Source organism: Triturus cristatus, chromosome 1_1 (genome assembly GCF_964204655.1).
Source record: "Triturus cristatus chromosome 1_1, aTriCri1.1, whole genome shotgun sequence".
Classification (NCBI taxonomy): Eukaryota; Metazoa; Chordata; class Amphibia; order Caudata; family Salamandridae; genus Triturus; species Triturus cristatus.
This window is the reverse complement of record NC_140579.1, coordinates 152668467-152683797: the sequence shown is the minus strand read 5'-3', so window position 1 is coordinate 152683797 and position 15331 is coordinate 152668467.

Genomic DNA, 15331 nt, shown 5'->3' with positions numbered 1-15331 from the left:
CTTTGTTTCTAGGAAGAAGAAAATTGCTCGGAATAAATATTTAAGTTTACTTCAACACCTTAAAACATTGGAGCATAATTACTTCTCTTCTAAATCTCCCTCGGCTCTTCATGAGCTCATTAAGGCCAAATCTGAATTGAACAAACTGGCGACTGTGGAAGCCTGTAATATCCTACTCAAAATTAAATCCAAATATCATGGTGGGCAAAACAAAGCCGGTAAGATGTTGGCCAACTATTTAAAGATCAAATCTGAACGTAAAAATATTGGTCCCATCTTAAACGAATCCACTAATCGTTTGGTGGCCGCAGATGAAGATATTGCTAATGTCTTTCATGATTACTATGCAGCCCTTTACTCTGATGACACACATCCCTCTAATGAAAATTTAGATATTTTTTTTTCTGGCCTTCCCTCTCCTCCTTCCCTTCCAAATAAATTTGAATCACTGGAGAAGGAGGTTACTGCCCAAGAAATAACTAACGCTATTAAATCTCTAAAAACATCAAAGGCTCCTGGACCGGATGGTCTCTCGGTTGAATTTTATTCTACCTTTGCATCGACTTTTGTTCCTAAACTATTGACATTATATAACTCTTTTATTACAGATGCTAAGGCCTCTGGCTTCTTCATGGATGCCTTAATCATTATTATTCCCAAACCCGACAAAGATCATTCCCTGTGTAAAAATTATCGCCCGATTTCATTAATCAACTATGACTGTAAAATATTTGCAAAGATCCTTGCTATTCGTCTTGAGAGTCTTCTCCCACTTTTGGTTAAGACGGATCAAGTCGGATTCATTAAGGGAAGATTAGCAGCGGATAACGCTCGAATGTTTGTAAATGTTATCTCTCTTGCAAAAACACTCAAATCCCCTCTTGCAGCATTGTCCCTTGATGCCGAAAAGGCTTTTGACCGCATCAACTGGCAATTTATGTTTAGAACCATTCATTGGTTTGGTTTTGGTCCAACTTTCATTTCCTATGTTAAGTTACTTTACTTTTGTCCAAGAGCCAGTATTTTTGTAAATAATCATTTCTTAAAATCGTTTTCATTGTCCCGAGGTACGCGTCAGGGATGCCCCCTTTCCCCATTGTTGTTTGTTCTTTGCCTTGAACCCTTTCTTGAACGTATTCGTGTCAACGATTGTATAGCTGGCTTTGCGTACAACTCCTTAGAAATTAAATTATCAGCTTATGCTGACGATATATTAGTGTATATGGCGGATCCTCTAACTTCTTCTTTCTTGCCACAATTAAATATACATTCGCAGCGTTAGTTACTAAAATTCAATCTTTGCTTCTCACATGGACCCCTCTCTTCCTTTCCTGGTGGGGCAGGCTTGACACTTTAAAAATGACGATTGTACCTCATATCCTTTATATATTATCTATGTTGCCACTTCGTATCCCCATGTCATATTTGTCACAAATCAATTCCATTTGTGTAAAATTTTTGTGGAATAAGAAATACCCCTGCATTTCCCTTATGAGACTTAAACGCCCTAAGTCTGAAGGTGGAGTGCGTTTTCCCGATTTTAAGGCCTATCACTCCGCCTTTATAATCAAACAGTCCTTTGCCTTATCCTTTGATTTTGCTGAAATGCCTATTCCAAGATGGATTGTTTTTGACCGTTGCTTTTTAAAAGATTTTCCTTTTCAGAATGTATTGTATATGTCTAATTGTACCTTTTTATCTGCTAATCCTATTACAAAATTTTCTCAAAATGTATTGTATAATGTTTTTGCTAAGGGTTTAACTCCTTTTCAATGCTTTCTCTCCTCTACTATCTGGTATAATAAATATCTTAGATACAAGGGCAAGTCATTTTACTACAAACACTGGAAGGAGAAGGGTATTATTTTTGTTTATCAATTAATATTCCAAAACTCTGTTATTTCCTTTCCTGACTTGCAAATAAGATTTCAACTACCCGATACCTCGCTTGCCGAGTATCTTCTAATTTCAGCTGCTTTACAATTACAACTAACCTCTTTTGATTCTCCTACAACTACACCATCCCTTACTCCCCCAACACCATTATATAGTCTATTCCCGGTGCATAAACCTAAGGCCGCTCTTATCTATAAACTGTTGTTGCTGCATTTAACCGAGAGATCCAAATCCCCTACTGAACTTGCTTGGGAAGTAGACTTATCCCTTTCATTTCCTGTTGTTGTATGGGATAAATTATGGGCTAAGTTATTTAAAATCTCTGCTGCTGCTCGTATCACTCAATCCTTATATTTTATCTATAATAGAGCTGTTATTACTCCTATTTGCATATCCAAGTTCTCTCCTTCCTCGTCCCCGCTTTGCTGGCCTTGTTCTGAGCATACAGGCTCTTTGAGACATCTACTTTATGATTGTTCACATGTCTTGACTTTTTTGAGTTCGGTGTGGTCAACTTGCATGAATATTTTTCATTGTAATCTAAATTTGTCTTTTCAGAGTGTTTTTTTAGGTTCCTCATCATTAGATTTGGATGACTCTATTTCTGTTTCCTTGTTGCTTGACCTTTTTATTGCATTGGCATTCAAAGTCATTTTATCTTGCTGGAAAGTTAACTCGAAACTATCTCCATTAATGTGGTGGAATCTCATTTGCGATGAGCATCGGATTGCTACTGTTTCTTCCTCTGTCCTTTCTCAAAAAATTAAATCTGATCTCCTTTGGCTACCTTTTACATCTTATCTTACTTCTCATGCTCCTATCCCCTAATTTGATTTTTCTCTTTGTTTCCTATCTGATCCTAGGACTGTGTTTTTTTTTTTTTCTTTCTTTCTTTCCTCTTTCTCTTTCTTGTTTTATGGTTTTCTCATCTCTAGCCTTTACCCTCCTTTTACTTTTCTTTTCTTTTTTACTTTGGCTCTCTTTCTTTTCTTCGCCTTTACTCCGGTTTTGCTCTTTTTTATGGGATTTTTCTTTTTCCTATGTATTTTATTAACTAATTTTTATATAATTTGTAAGTACGTTCCTGATTGCTTAATTGATTGTACTCCTGATGTGGTTTTTTTTGTATATCTTGTTTCTTTTGCAAAATTCAAATAAAAAATGTCTTAAACAAAAAAAAAAAAAAAGAACATTCCTCATCGTTGTTGGAAAGTCCTCACCACCTGTACCGTAATGCGCCTGAAATGTAACCTTCGTTGTGTTGTACTTTTACCCAATATGTACTGAGTGGGGTGGTGACAATAACTTTAACTGACCAATGCGAGAGCTTTTTTAATTCTTCATTTTGACAATAACACTTTTCAATGCAAGTTTTGTCAATCTGAGTACGTGCGAGGTGATAAACTATGAACGCACCAATTCCCTAACTATTAAACATCGTGGCAAAATTACAGTAATAAGTGGAGTTCACCAAACGTTCAAATTAATCCTTTAAATTTTCAGAAGTTCAAAGAATTTTTCTTCAAGCCCTGGAACTTTAGAATGTAAGGCTCAAACAGTGTCACCTCCTCCACTATGGCGGAGAAGCGTCGCCACACTGCTTTTAAGCAGTGCAAAGTAAAGGAAAAATAAAATGATAATAACTTTCACTTATTATCATTTTATGCTTCGTGCTGCTTTGCGGGCAGACGGGTTGGTGGATCTGCTCTGCTCTTAGAGCAGGGCATGTGAGGAGTGGTTTGCCCACTCTTTAGTGTGCAATGACTTTTTGGTCGGCACAAGACTTATCTAATGCTACCAACGCAAGGAGGATAGGAATTTTTGGCACTTCGCCTACAAATGCGACAGTTGAATATTCGTTATGGCATCCTCCATCCTTGTTTGTGTAAAATTACACATGAAGGCTCCACTCGATCCTTTGATGATCCTCTCAAATTGAAATCGTTTCTTCAAAGCATTTCCTCACTTCCTGTAACTAGCTCACCTCCTATTCCTTAATGTCCTCGATTCTTTTACTACTGCTTCTTAGTATGGCTGTTCTTCTTTCTTCTATGTTTATTGTTCTCTCTGCTGCTTCATCTCTCGTTGGCGCTGTTACGCCCCATGCGTCTGTCTCTGTTATTGTCTCTTAGATCTGGATATCTTTTCTTGATCTATCTTTTCTCTTTTATTTTTCTATTCTTTCTTCCTTTCTTCGTTCTATTTTTCTTCCCTTTTTTTTTTGTTTTTCTACTCATTTGATAATGTGCTGTTTGTTGCTTATGTCCTTTGGAATTGGATATTGTTTGACTTTATATTTTTCCTATTTTGATCACTTTTGGTGTCTCTTTTTTTCTAGTTGTTTCCTTGAAGAGTATCAGCTCCTCTCGTATTGTACTCCTTCATTCCTCCGTTATGTGTAAGTTTGTCTCTTGGAATGTTCGTGGTCTTGGCAACCCCGTCAAAAGACAGAAGGTACTTTCTCACTTATCCAAATTAAATGCTCAAATATCTTTTCTTCAAGAAACGCACTGTACTGAAGAGGAATCACTTAAGTTGAAAAGACAGTGGGTAGGTCAAGTTGTTTACTCCTCTGCCTCTAGTAAGAAGGGGGTGTTGCTACATTGTTTCATAAATCTTTATCTATGCAAATTGTATCTACGCAAAATGATTCTGACGGACGATGGGTAATGGCCAAGGTTGTTGTGCAGGGCAAGGATTTGATCTAACTGAATATATATGGTCCTGTTAAACCAGACCCCAAATTTTGGCAAAATATTAAGGTCCTACTTTCATCCCTTGATTGTCCTAATATTATTGTTACTGGTGATTTTAACCAATGGATTGATCCCTTTTCCGATAGACAAACAAAGCCGGTAAGATGTTGGCCAACTATTTAAAGATCAAATCTGAACGTAAAAATATTGGTCCCATCTTAAACGAATCCACTAATCGTTTGGTGGCCGCAGATGAAGATATTGCTAATGTCTTTCATGATTACTATGCAGCCCTTTACTCTGATGACACACATCCCTCTAATGAAAATTTAGATATTTTTTTTTCTGGCCTTCCCTCTCCTCCTTCCCTTCCAAATAAATTTGAATCACTGGAGAAGGAGGTTACTGCCCAAGAAATAACTAACGCTATTAAATCTCTAAAAACATCAAAGGCTCCTGGACCGGATGGTCTCTCGGTTGAATTTTATTCTACCTTTGCATTGACTTTTGTTCCTAAACTATTGACATTATATAACTCTTTTATTACAGATGCTAAGGCCTCTGGCTTTTTCATGGATGCCTTAATCATTATTATTCCCAAACCCGACAAAGATCATTCCCTGTGTAAAAATTATCGCCCGATTTCATTAATCAACTATGACTGTAAAATATTTGCAAAGATGCTTGCCATTCGTCTTGAGAGTCTTCTCCCACTTTTGGTTAAGACGAATCAAGTCGGATTCATTAAGGGAAGATTAGCAGCGGATAACACTCGAATGTTTGTAAATGTTATCTCTCTTGCAAAAACACTCAAATCCCCTCTTGCAGCATTGTCCCTTGATGCCGAAAAGGCTTTTGACCGCATCAACTGGCAATTTATGTTTAGAACCATTCATTGGTTTGGTTTTGGTCCAACTTTCATTTCCTATGTTAAGTTACTTTACTTTTGTCCAAGAGCCAGTATTTTTGTAAATAATCATTTCTTAAAATCGTTTTCATTGTCCCGAGGTACGCGTCAGGGATGCCCCCTTTCCCCATTGTTGTTTGTTCTTTGCCTTGAACCCTTTCTTGAACGTATTCGTGTCAACGATTGTATAACTGGCTTTGCGTACAACTCCTTAGAAATTAAATTATCAGCTTATGCTGACGATATATTAGTGTATATGGCGGATCCTCTAACTTCTTCTTTCTTGCCATAATTAAATATACATTCGCAGCGTTAGTTACTAAAATTCAATCTTTGCTTCTCACATGGACCCCTCTCTTCCTTTCCTGGTGGGGCAGGCTTGACACTTTAAAAATGATGATTGTACCTCATATCCTTTATATATTATCTATGTTGCCACTTCGTATCCCCATGTCATATTTGTCACAAATCAATTCCATTTGTGTAAAATTTTTGTGGAATAAGAAATACCCCTCCATTTCCCTTATGAGACTTAAACGCCCTAAGTCTGAAGGTGGAGTGCGTTTTCCCGATTTTAAGGCCTATCACTCCGCCTTTATAATCAAACAGTCCTTTGCCTTATCCTTTGATTTTGCTGAAATGCCTATTCCAAGATGGATTGTTTTTGACCGTTGCTTTTTAAAAGATTTTCCTTTTCAGAATGTATTGTATATGTCTAATTGTACCTTTTTATCTGCTAATCCTATTACAAAATTTTCTCAAAATGTATTGTATAATGTTTTTGCTAAGGGTTTAACTCCTTTTCAATGCTTTCTCTCCTCTACTATCTGGTATAATAAATATCTTAGATACAAGGGCAAGTCATTTTACTACAAACACTGGAAGGAGAAGGGTATTATTTTTGTTTATCAATTAATATTCCAAAACTCTGTTATTTCCTTTCCTGACTTGCAAATAAGATTTCAACTACCCGATACCTCGCTTGCCGAGTATCTTCTAATTTCAGCTGCTTTACAATTACAACTAACCTCTTTTGATTCTCCTACAACTACACCATCCCTTACTCCCCCAACACCATTATTGGTGCATAAACCTAAGGCCGCTCTTATCTATAAACTGTTGTTGCTGCATTTAACCGAGAGATCCAAATCCCCTACTGAACTTGCTTGGGAAGTAGACTTATCCCTTTCATTTCCTGTTGTTGTATGGGATAAATTATGGGCTAAGTTATTTAAAATCTCTGCTGCTGCTCGTATCACTCAATCCTTATATTTTATCTATAATAGAGCTGTTATTACTCCTATTTGCATATCCAAGTTCTCCCCTTCCTCGTCCCCGCTTTGCTGGCCTTGTTCTGAGCATACAGGCTCTTTGAGACATCTACTTTATGATTGTTCACATGTCTTGACTTTTTTGAGTTCGGTGTGGTCAACTTGCATGAATATTTTTCATTGTAATCTAAATTTGTCTTTTCAGAGTGTTTTTTTAGGTTCCTCATCATTAGATTTGGATGACTCTATTTCTGTTTCCTTGTTGTTTGACCTTTTTATTGCATTGGCATTCAAAGTCATTTTATCTTGCTGGAAAGATAACTCGAAACTATCTCCATTAATGTGGTGGAATCTCATTTGCGATGAGCATCGGATTGCTACTGTTTCTTCCTCTGTCCTTTCTCAAAAAATTAAATCTGATCTCCTTTGGCTACCTTTTACATCTTATCTTACTTCTCATGCTCCTATCCCCTAATTTGATTTTTCTCTTTGTTTCCTATCTGATCCTAGGACTGTGTTTTTATTTATTTTTTTTTTTTCTTTCTTTCCTCTTTCTCTTTCTTGTTTTATGGTTTTCTCATCTCTGGCCTTTACCCTCCTTTTACTTTTCTTTTCTTTTTTACTTTGGCTCTCTTTCTTTTCTTCTCCTTCACTCCGGTTTTGCTCTTTTTTATGGGATTTTTCTTTTTCCTATGTATTTTATTAACTAATTTTTATATAATTTGTAAGTACGTTCCTGATTGCTTAATTGATTGTACTCCTGATGTTTTTTTTGTATATCTTGTTTCCTTTGCAAAATTCAAATAAAAAATTTCTTAAACAAAAAAAAAAAAAGAACATTCCTCAACGTTGTTGGAAAGTCCTCACCACCTGTACCGTAATGCGCCTGAAATGTAACCTTCGTTGTGTTGTACTTTTACCCAAATGTACTGAGTGGGGTGGTGACAATAACTTTAACTGACCAATGCGAGAGCTTTTTTAATTCTTCATTTTGACAATAACACTTTTCAATGCAAGTTTTGTCAATCTGAGTACGTGCGAGGTGATAAACTATGAACGCACCAATTCCCTAACTATTAAACATCGTGGCAAAATTACAGTAATAAGTGGAGTTCACCAAACGTTCAAATTAATCCTTTGAATTTTCAGAAGTTCAAAGAATTTTTCTTCAAGCCCTGGAACTTTAGAATGTAAGGCTCAAACAGTGGCACCTCCTCCACTATGGCGGAGAAGCGTCGCCACACTGCTTTTAAGCAGTGCAAAGTAAAGGAAAAATAAAATGATAATAACTTTCACTTATTATCATTTTATGCTTCGTGCTGCTTTGCGGGCAGACGGGTTGGTGGATCTGCTCTGCTCTTAGAGCAGGGCATGTGAGGAGTGGTTTGCCCCCTCCTAAGTGTGCAATGACTTTTTGGTCGGCCCTTTGGGCCACTCAAACCAGTCGTGTGCTGTAGGAGAGTAGGATCTGCTTCTTATAGTTACCCCCACTTTTTGCTGATGTTTCACTGTTTTCAACTTAGATTGACTGGGATCCTGCTATCCAGGACCCCAGCCTAGCTGCTTTCTCCTCTAAATTGATTGTGTGTACTTTAGGTACACTCCAGATTGGATTCTGGGGTACCCTTATAAGTCCCTAGTATATGGTATACTATGTACCCAGGGCATAGGTCCCAGAGGCCTCTCGGGGGCTGCAGCATGTATTGTGCCACCCCTGAGAGACCATGCAAACTGACACCACAGGTCTGCTACTGCAGCCTGTATAAGGTGGTGCATGCACCCCTTACTTAGATATAGGTTCACTATATCTATTCTAAATCACTGCACATATAAACCTATCAGTTACCCCTATGGCAGGCCTTTTCAATCCTGAAGGCAGGGAGCTGGGTTTTATGTGAGAGGGTGCACCTGCATGAGCAGAGTCCCTCTGCAGCTTTCTGAACCTATTTTCCTGGGTTGTTTGTGATGCAGCCAAACCATATACTCTTAAGTGCATTATAAATGCTAACTTCAAAATGGCTGCTTAGAAACATGTTGTGTTTGGAGTCAAACACCTTGGAATCACACCTCCACACCAGTAACTGGTGTGGGAGGTATGATTCCTCCCTTCTAGAACCACTACTGTGGGTCACCGGGCTACCCGGTACCAGCTTTCTCGACCTGGGTATCACAAAATGGATGCTTCCAGCCACAGACATGAGTCTGCCCTCCTGCTGCTGAGCCAAGCTCGAGCAGGGGAAGGCCTGACAATAGGTTTCCTGTCACAGAAGGTGTGACCACCTTCCAGACAGGATTTAGTGTATTGGGGCAGGGCGGGTGCACTCTGAGAGTGCCAGAAAGTCTGCACTGGGGGCACATTTGGTGTCCCTGTGCATAGTCCAGCTCAAACAGGTTGCAAGAGCCATTTGCTTCTGCTCTGGCCCAAAACTAGATAAAGGACATGGGTGTAGCCACCCCTCTGTCCTGATCCTCCCTAGGTGGGTCCTTAGAGTTTGTCACACCCCTTCCTTGGGTAAAAAATAGGAACCCCTGACTACAGGACTTTAGATTTTACCTGGACTAAATGCTGCTACAGAAACCAAGTACTTTGATGAAGTACACTATGCTGGATGACTAAAGAATCTCCCTTGGAGTAAAGGAGTTACTCCCCTGCAAGGCAGGCACCTAAACGCATCTGACTGGTTTGCATCTCCCGAGCTCCTGAGGACTCTGAAGATTTATGCAACACATGAGGTGGGTTCCCGAGGTCTCTGAGGTTGATCTGCTCTCTCAGCAATTCTGAGACCAGTATCCTCGAGGGGACTGTGCAACCCGAACCCCTGTGCACCGTGTACTTTTGCAGCAGCATATGCTTTTCGGTGATCCCTGAGGCTGTGCTTTGGGCTACTTGTAGTCCTGACCCCGAGCCGTATTTTCACCAAAGATTTATGGCCTGCACTCCACGAGTGTTCCGTGAGCTGTTAGTTTGTGATTCAGCTCGAGATCCCTTTGCGATCCCTGGTCCGTTGGCCTGTGGGTCCCTGTGAAGGTAACTTTGACTTTCCATGGGCTTTCCTGGTTGCGCCAGATCTGCCCTGACTCTCAATAGCTTAGAGAGACCCCAGTACCTTGCTGGTCCTCACCGAAGCTGATTTCCTCTGCCAGCATGGGTTACAGTTGCCAAGGCTTGTTGGTGTTTGACCCGGACACTGACCCCCCAGCACTCGACATCCTTTGTGGGACAGCTTACCTCCGGACTTTGGTCATCGCAGACATCTCCTGGTCCCTGTGGCTGCAGAGTCAAGCATTGCGTCATCTCACCTGAAGCACCCGACATGGGTGGGCATTCGTCTATCGTGCCCCTGGTCACCCTGAAGTGACCCAGACTCTGTCCCCTCTGCTTTCAGGTTCTTCTCTCTTCGGATCCAGGCTTGGATTCCACGGACACTTTTCATCTTCCCGGCAGCAGCACTTTTCCGCACCACGCCATTGAAAACGACGAAGGTTTCCGACATCACTTGACCCCTATGCACCCGGCTCCTCTGGGATAGGCAACACGGGTATCTCGGTACTCTCAAGGGTGCTGGCCTTAGAACCTTCTATGTTTGAAAGGGTTTGCTTAAAGTCCTCTCCGAAGTGACCTCAATCTCTAAAATTCCAACTGCGACTTTCCCATAGGATTGTACGGAGCTCGCGCCTGTGTTCACACACTGCACCCGTCCTCCGTGGGTTCCCTATGTCACTACTTTGAGTGGTTTCTTGGTGTCCCAGTGATTCTACGTGCTCTAGGCACTGTGTCTAGTTAAGTCGTGGTTGTTATACCACTTTCTTAGTATATGGTTCGGTCTCCCCCTGGAGCCCGCTGTGTATTGTGCTATTTACTGTCATTCTAGTGATTTATTTTGTGTGATGTGTGCTCTAATCTCATAAAGAGGTTAGTAGAGAGGGTTTAGTAATAAATACATATATTTTATATATCTCTTGTGTGGTTCTCCTTTCATTTGGTCATTCAGGAGGTTTTGATCTGGTAAAACAAGCTGCTTTACATTCCTTCGAGACTTAGCCTGAAGGCTGCTCTCCATAGCTACCACTAGGATAGCTTTCACTAAAGGTTGTCTTTGACCTAATCATCAATAAGGGTTGTTTGGACTGGTGCAAGGTGACCACTTTAATTAGTGGACAGCATATACCAGGCCAACTTCTCACATGTGCACTTTCCCTGTCTATCATGCAGGCTGCATTACATCCTGCATGGAGAACATGCCACCCACCAGCCCCTAGCTAAGTGCCATGTCCTGGCGCTCAGACCAATCACAATGCTGCATAGCAGGGTTGTGACTGGTCAGAGGAGCCTGGGTGCTAACCAATCGCGACACTGCATTGTGATTAGTCAGTGGGGCCTGGCTGTGCTTCCTGTTCCGAGACGAGAAGAGCAGGAGCAGAGACGTTGACCCAGCGGCAAGGTACATATTTTTTATTTGGTATTGTGCACCCCAGTCCCCCGCATGACTCTCCCTGCCCCCCACAACACCCACCTACCCATGCCCCACCACCCACAAGCCATGCCGACTGCCACTGCGCTCACACTTTGTATACAGCATGTGGAATTTCTAGAGCGCAAACGTAGCCGAAAAACAGTCACTTCTCACCCCGCTGGAATAACTACTGGTCAAAATTTACGAAAAATGGACAACAATGCCTTCGTATTACAGAGCTGGCCACATACGTTTGAACAGACCCTGTTGTAATACACTTTGCACAGGTTCTGAGCAGCCAGTGAGTGGGGTGAATGCCTTTTCCACTTTTCCATACAGTATTTCACAAGCAGGCGCTTGGGCATAGATGCCTCTGGGGATAGGCTCAGAGACGATTTAAGGCATGGGGAAAGCGGGCTCTGGCCGAGGCCCCAGCCTTTCAGGGGGGGCTGATAGAGCCTGCTCTGTTCTGCAGAGGGTCGTGCCCTGATGACCATGGATTATTCTTAAGCAGATTGTTTAAAATTCCTTTTTCCTTTCATTTACTTGTAATGTTGTTTATGTGTGAGAGTCTACCACAGTTTACAGAGAAATGTTGTGTTTGTGTTTCATGCAACACCTATTAACAATTTATCTTTTAGATCAAAACAGGATGTGAAATGGAAAAGTGTAGCACAGATTATTTGCAGTAATATTAGTGAGCTGCTGTGTTACAATATTGAAAACATCACTATCCCTGAATCTTAGATGTAAACACATTTAGAATTTGGACAAGTGTGCCTGTGCACTGTCAGTGAACATACTGAAACTAGATTATAAATTCAAAGCTGTTTTGAACAGGAGCCCACAAAATATGTTTGGCCCAGGGCCGCCAAAATCCTTAAGATGTCTCTGAATAGGGTGGCTGTGTGGCACTCTGGTGGAGGTGTACAGTCAGTGTACACCCTGAGGATGCCCCTTAGGATGGAGCAGAGAAAGTCCTAGGGACCCCTCCTTAGTGGATGAAGTCACAGACTGCACCCAATGTGGTGAGTCTCTCGCCACACTCCAACAGCAGGCTGGGGGGCGCCTGCAGCAACACTAACATTTCATGGTTGCACCCACCCTTAAGTGGGCCTTCCAACCACTCTCAAGCCTTGTTGTGCCTCCTGCTACTAATAAAGGGCATAGTAGTTTCTCATAGCTGTTTTTGGGCACTTGTAAACCTCTTTCGCCCGAGCACAGTTGCAGCCCCTTCAGTCCCACTGGTAGTTTTCGAGAAGGCATATGTCTCTTTAATTATCTCCTTGCTGTTAATTGGAAATGCCACTTCCATCAGTGCGCTCCTTTCTCGAGCTCCAACCCCTAGTGGTCAAATTCCGTGGACTGAAGGTCTTTCAAAGTCTGATTCACTCATACTGACAATAGGCTCATTGGGCACCCCAGCTTCCTACTCTTCTACTGAAGGGGGCGGGGTACTTGTTTTACCAGGTGTGCCAAGGGATAACCAGCCTTCTAGACTATAGTGTACTTCTTGCCGCATAGTCCAAGTGAGATCCTTTCATGGGTGAGGCGTCAGGTAATATGCGGCTACTTCAAGATACTCCTAGGTATATTATAGTTTAAGGGCAGTCTCTTGAGGCTATCCTTATCAAAGAAGAAGCATATGTGCAAAAAGCAACATGGAGGGATGAGCACACAAGGGCTCTAGGGAGGAGGGCTGGGAAAAGCACAAGGCAGCGGAAGAGCAACAGAAGCGAGTGCGTCAGAGAGGGAAAAGTAGACAATGTAGACAGCTGGAAAACACACACACTGTTGTAGAGTGCTTAAACAAAAAAAGTAGTGCATAAAAGGGAACAGTAGAAGGACACATGTAATGTGTACAATCTCCAGGGGAAGGACAAACACTAGAAAAGGAAAGAAAGCCCACAAGCGCTAATGCAAGCAAATGAGAGTGACAATGAAGCCAACCAGTGGTAAGCAGGGGGCGGGCTTGAAGACCACTAAAAACTAACAACAAGTCTTGCAACAGATAGCACAAGCGCTGTCTAGTAGGCAAGACTGAAAAAGAAACAGTGAACTTCCCAGAAACCTGATTTATCTGCACCATCCTGGTGTAAAATTGCTAGCAATGTAATCCTTTCGTCTAGTTATATATGCGTCTTTGCTGCTTTTCGTGTGAAACAATGCATACAAGCCGACTGTAGCTACAGTATTGCAATCACCTTATACATTACACCCCTCCAAATATCTGTTTATTGTGGATACTCCCAACAAAAGAGTGAATCATACCAGATATATTTCATAAATACTTTTCCTAGAGACAGACCAATTATTTTAATTCTATATGATTCACTTGCAAACTGAATAGTCCTCAACACTCTTCAGTGGACTACATCTGGATGTTCCTACAAATATTATCCTTGATAACTATTTGGCTCTCCTATTTGCATGTAATCTGGGCAGACGATAAAATTACTTCCTTGCAAACTAGGGGCCTCATGCACAAAGATTCCAAATAATAAATTGTAAATTGCGACTAATAACGATTCACAGTGTGCAAGTTCTTATTTGGTATGTCCAAAAATGGAGTGGGTAAAAGTGGTCGCAACTTATGCACCAATTCTACCGAATACATCAGTATTTTACAAACCAACCTATGTACAAATTAGGGGTGGGCGGAAAATTCCGTTCCGCCAGCGTAGCAGATAAAGCCAGCCACCCCGGCTCACGGGCCCGGTCCTTTCTTCTGAAAGCAGCCAGGCCGGGGAGAGCCTTCCTGGGCCCCGGTGGACCCCTGTCTCCAGCGCCCGGACCCTCGGCTGGCTTGCAGGACGGGGGGCTCCCGCACCCCGGGCCCTGCCGGACGGATCACGAGCCCCGGGCCCGGTCCCAGATTCAGACCCCTAGCCAGGCCGGGGAGAGCCTCCCTGGGCCCCGGAGGGCACCCTTTCCCCAGCGCACGGACCCTCGGCTGGCTTGCAGGACGGGGGGCTCCCGCACCATGGGACACTGTGACGGAGCACAAGCCCCGGGTCCGGGCCCAGCCTCCGAACCCTAGCCAGGCTGGGGAGAGCCTCCCCGGGCCCCGGTGGACACCCTTCCCCAGCGGCTGGACCCTCGGCTGGCTTGCAGGACGGGGGGGCTCCCGCACCCTGGGACACTGGGAAGGAGCACAAACCCCGGGTCCGGGCCCAGCTTCCGAACCCTAGCCAGGCCGGGGAGAGCCTCCCCGGGCCACGGTGGACACCCTTCCCCAGCGCACGGACCCTCGGCTGGCTTACAGGATGGGGGCTCCCGCACCCTGGGACACTGGGATGGAGCACAAGCCCCGGGTCCGGGCCCAGCTTCCGAACCCTAGCCAGGCTGGGGAGAGCCTCCCCGGGCTCCGGTGGACACCCTTCCCCAGCGGCTGGACCCTCGGCTGGCTTGCAGGACGGGGGCTCCCGCACCCTGGGACACTGGGACGGAGCACAAGCCCCGGGTCCGGGCCCAGGTTCCAAACCCTAGCCAGGCTGGGGAGAGCCTCCCCGGGCCCCGGTGGACACCCTTCCCCAGCGGCTGAACCCTCAGCTGGCTTGTGGGACAGGGGGCTCCCGCACCCCGGGACGGAGCCGCACCCTGGGACGGAGCTCCAGCACCGGGCCCAGCGTCCGAACCCTAGCCAGGCCGGGGAGAGCCTCCCCGGGCCCCGGTGGTCCCCCTTCCCCAGCGCCCGTACCCTCGGCTGGCTTGCAGGACCGGGGGGCTCCCGCACTCTGGGACGGAGCCGCACCCTGGGACGGAGCTCCAGCACCGGGCCCAGCTTCCGGACCCTAGCCAGGCCGGGGAGAGCCTCCCCGGGCCCCGGTGGACACCCGTCCCCAGCGCACGGACCCTCAGCTGGCTTGCGGGACAGGGGGCTCCCGCACCCCGGGACGGAGCCGCACCCTGGGACGGAGCTCCAGCACCGGGCCCAGCTTCCGAAACCTAGCCAGGCCGGGGAGAGCCTCCCCGGGCCCCGGTGGACACCCGTCCCCAGCACCCGTACCCTCGGCTGGCTTGCAGAACGGGGGGGCTCCCGCACTCTGGGACGGAGCCGCACCCGGGGACAGAGCTCCAGCACCGGGCCCGGGCCCAGCTTCCGGA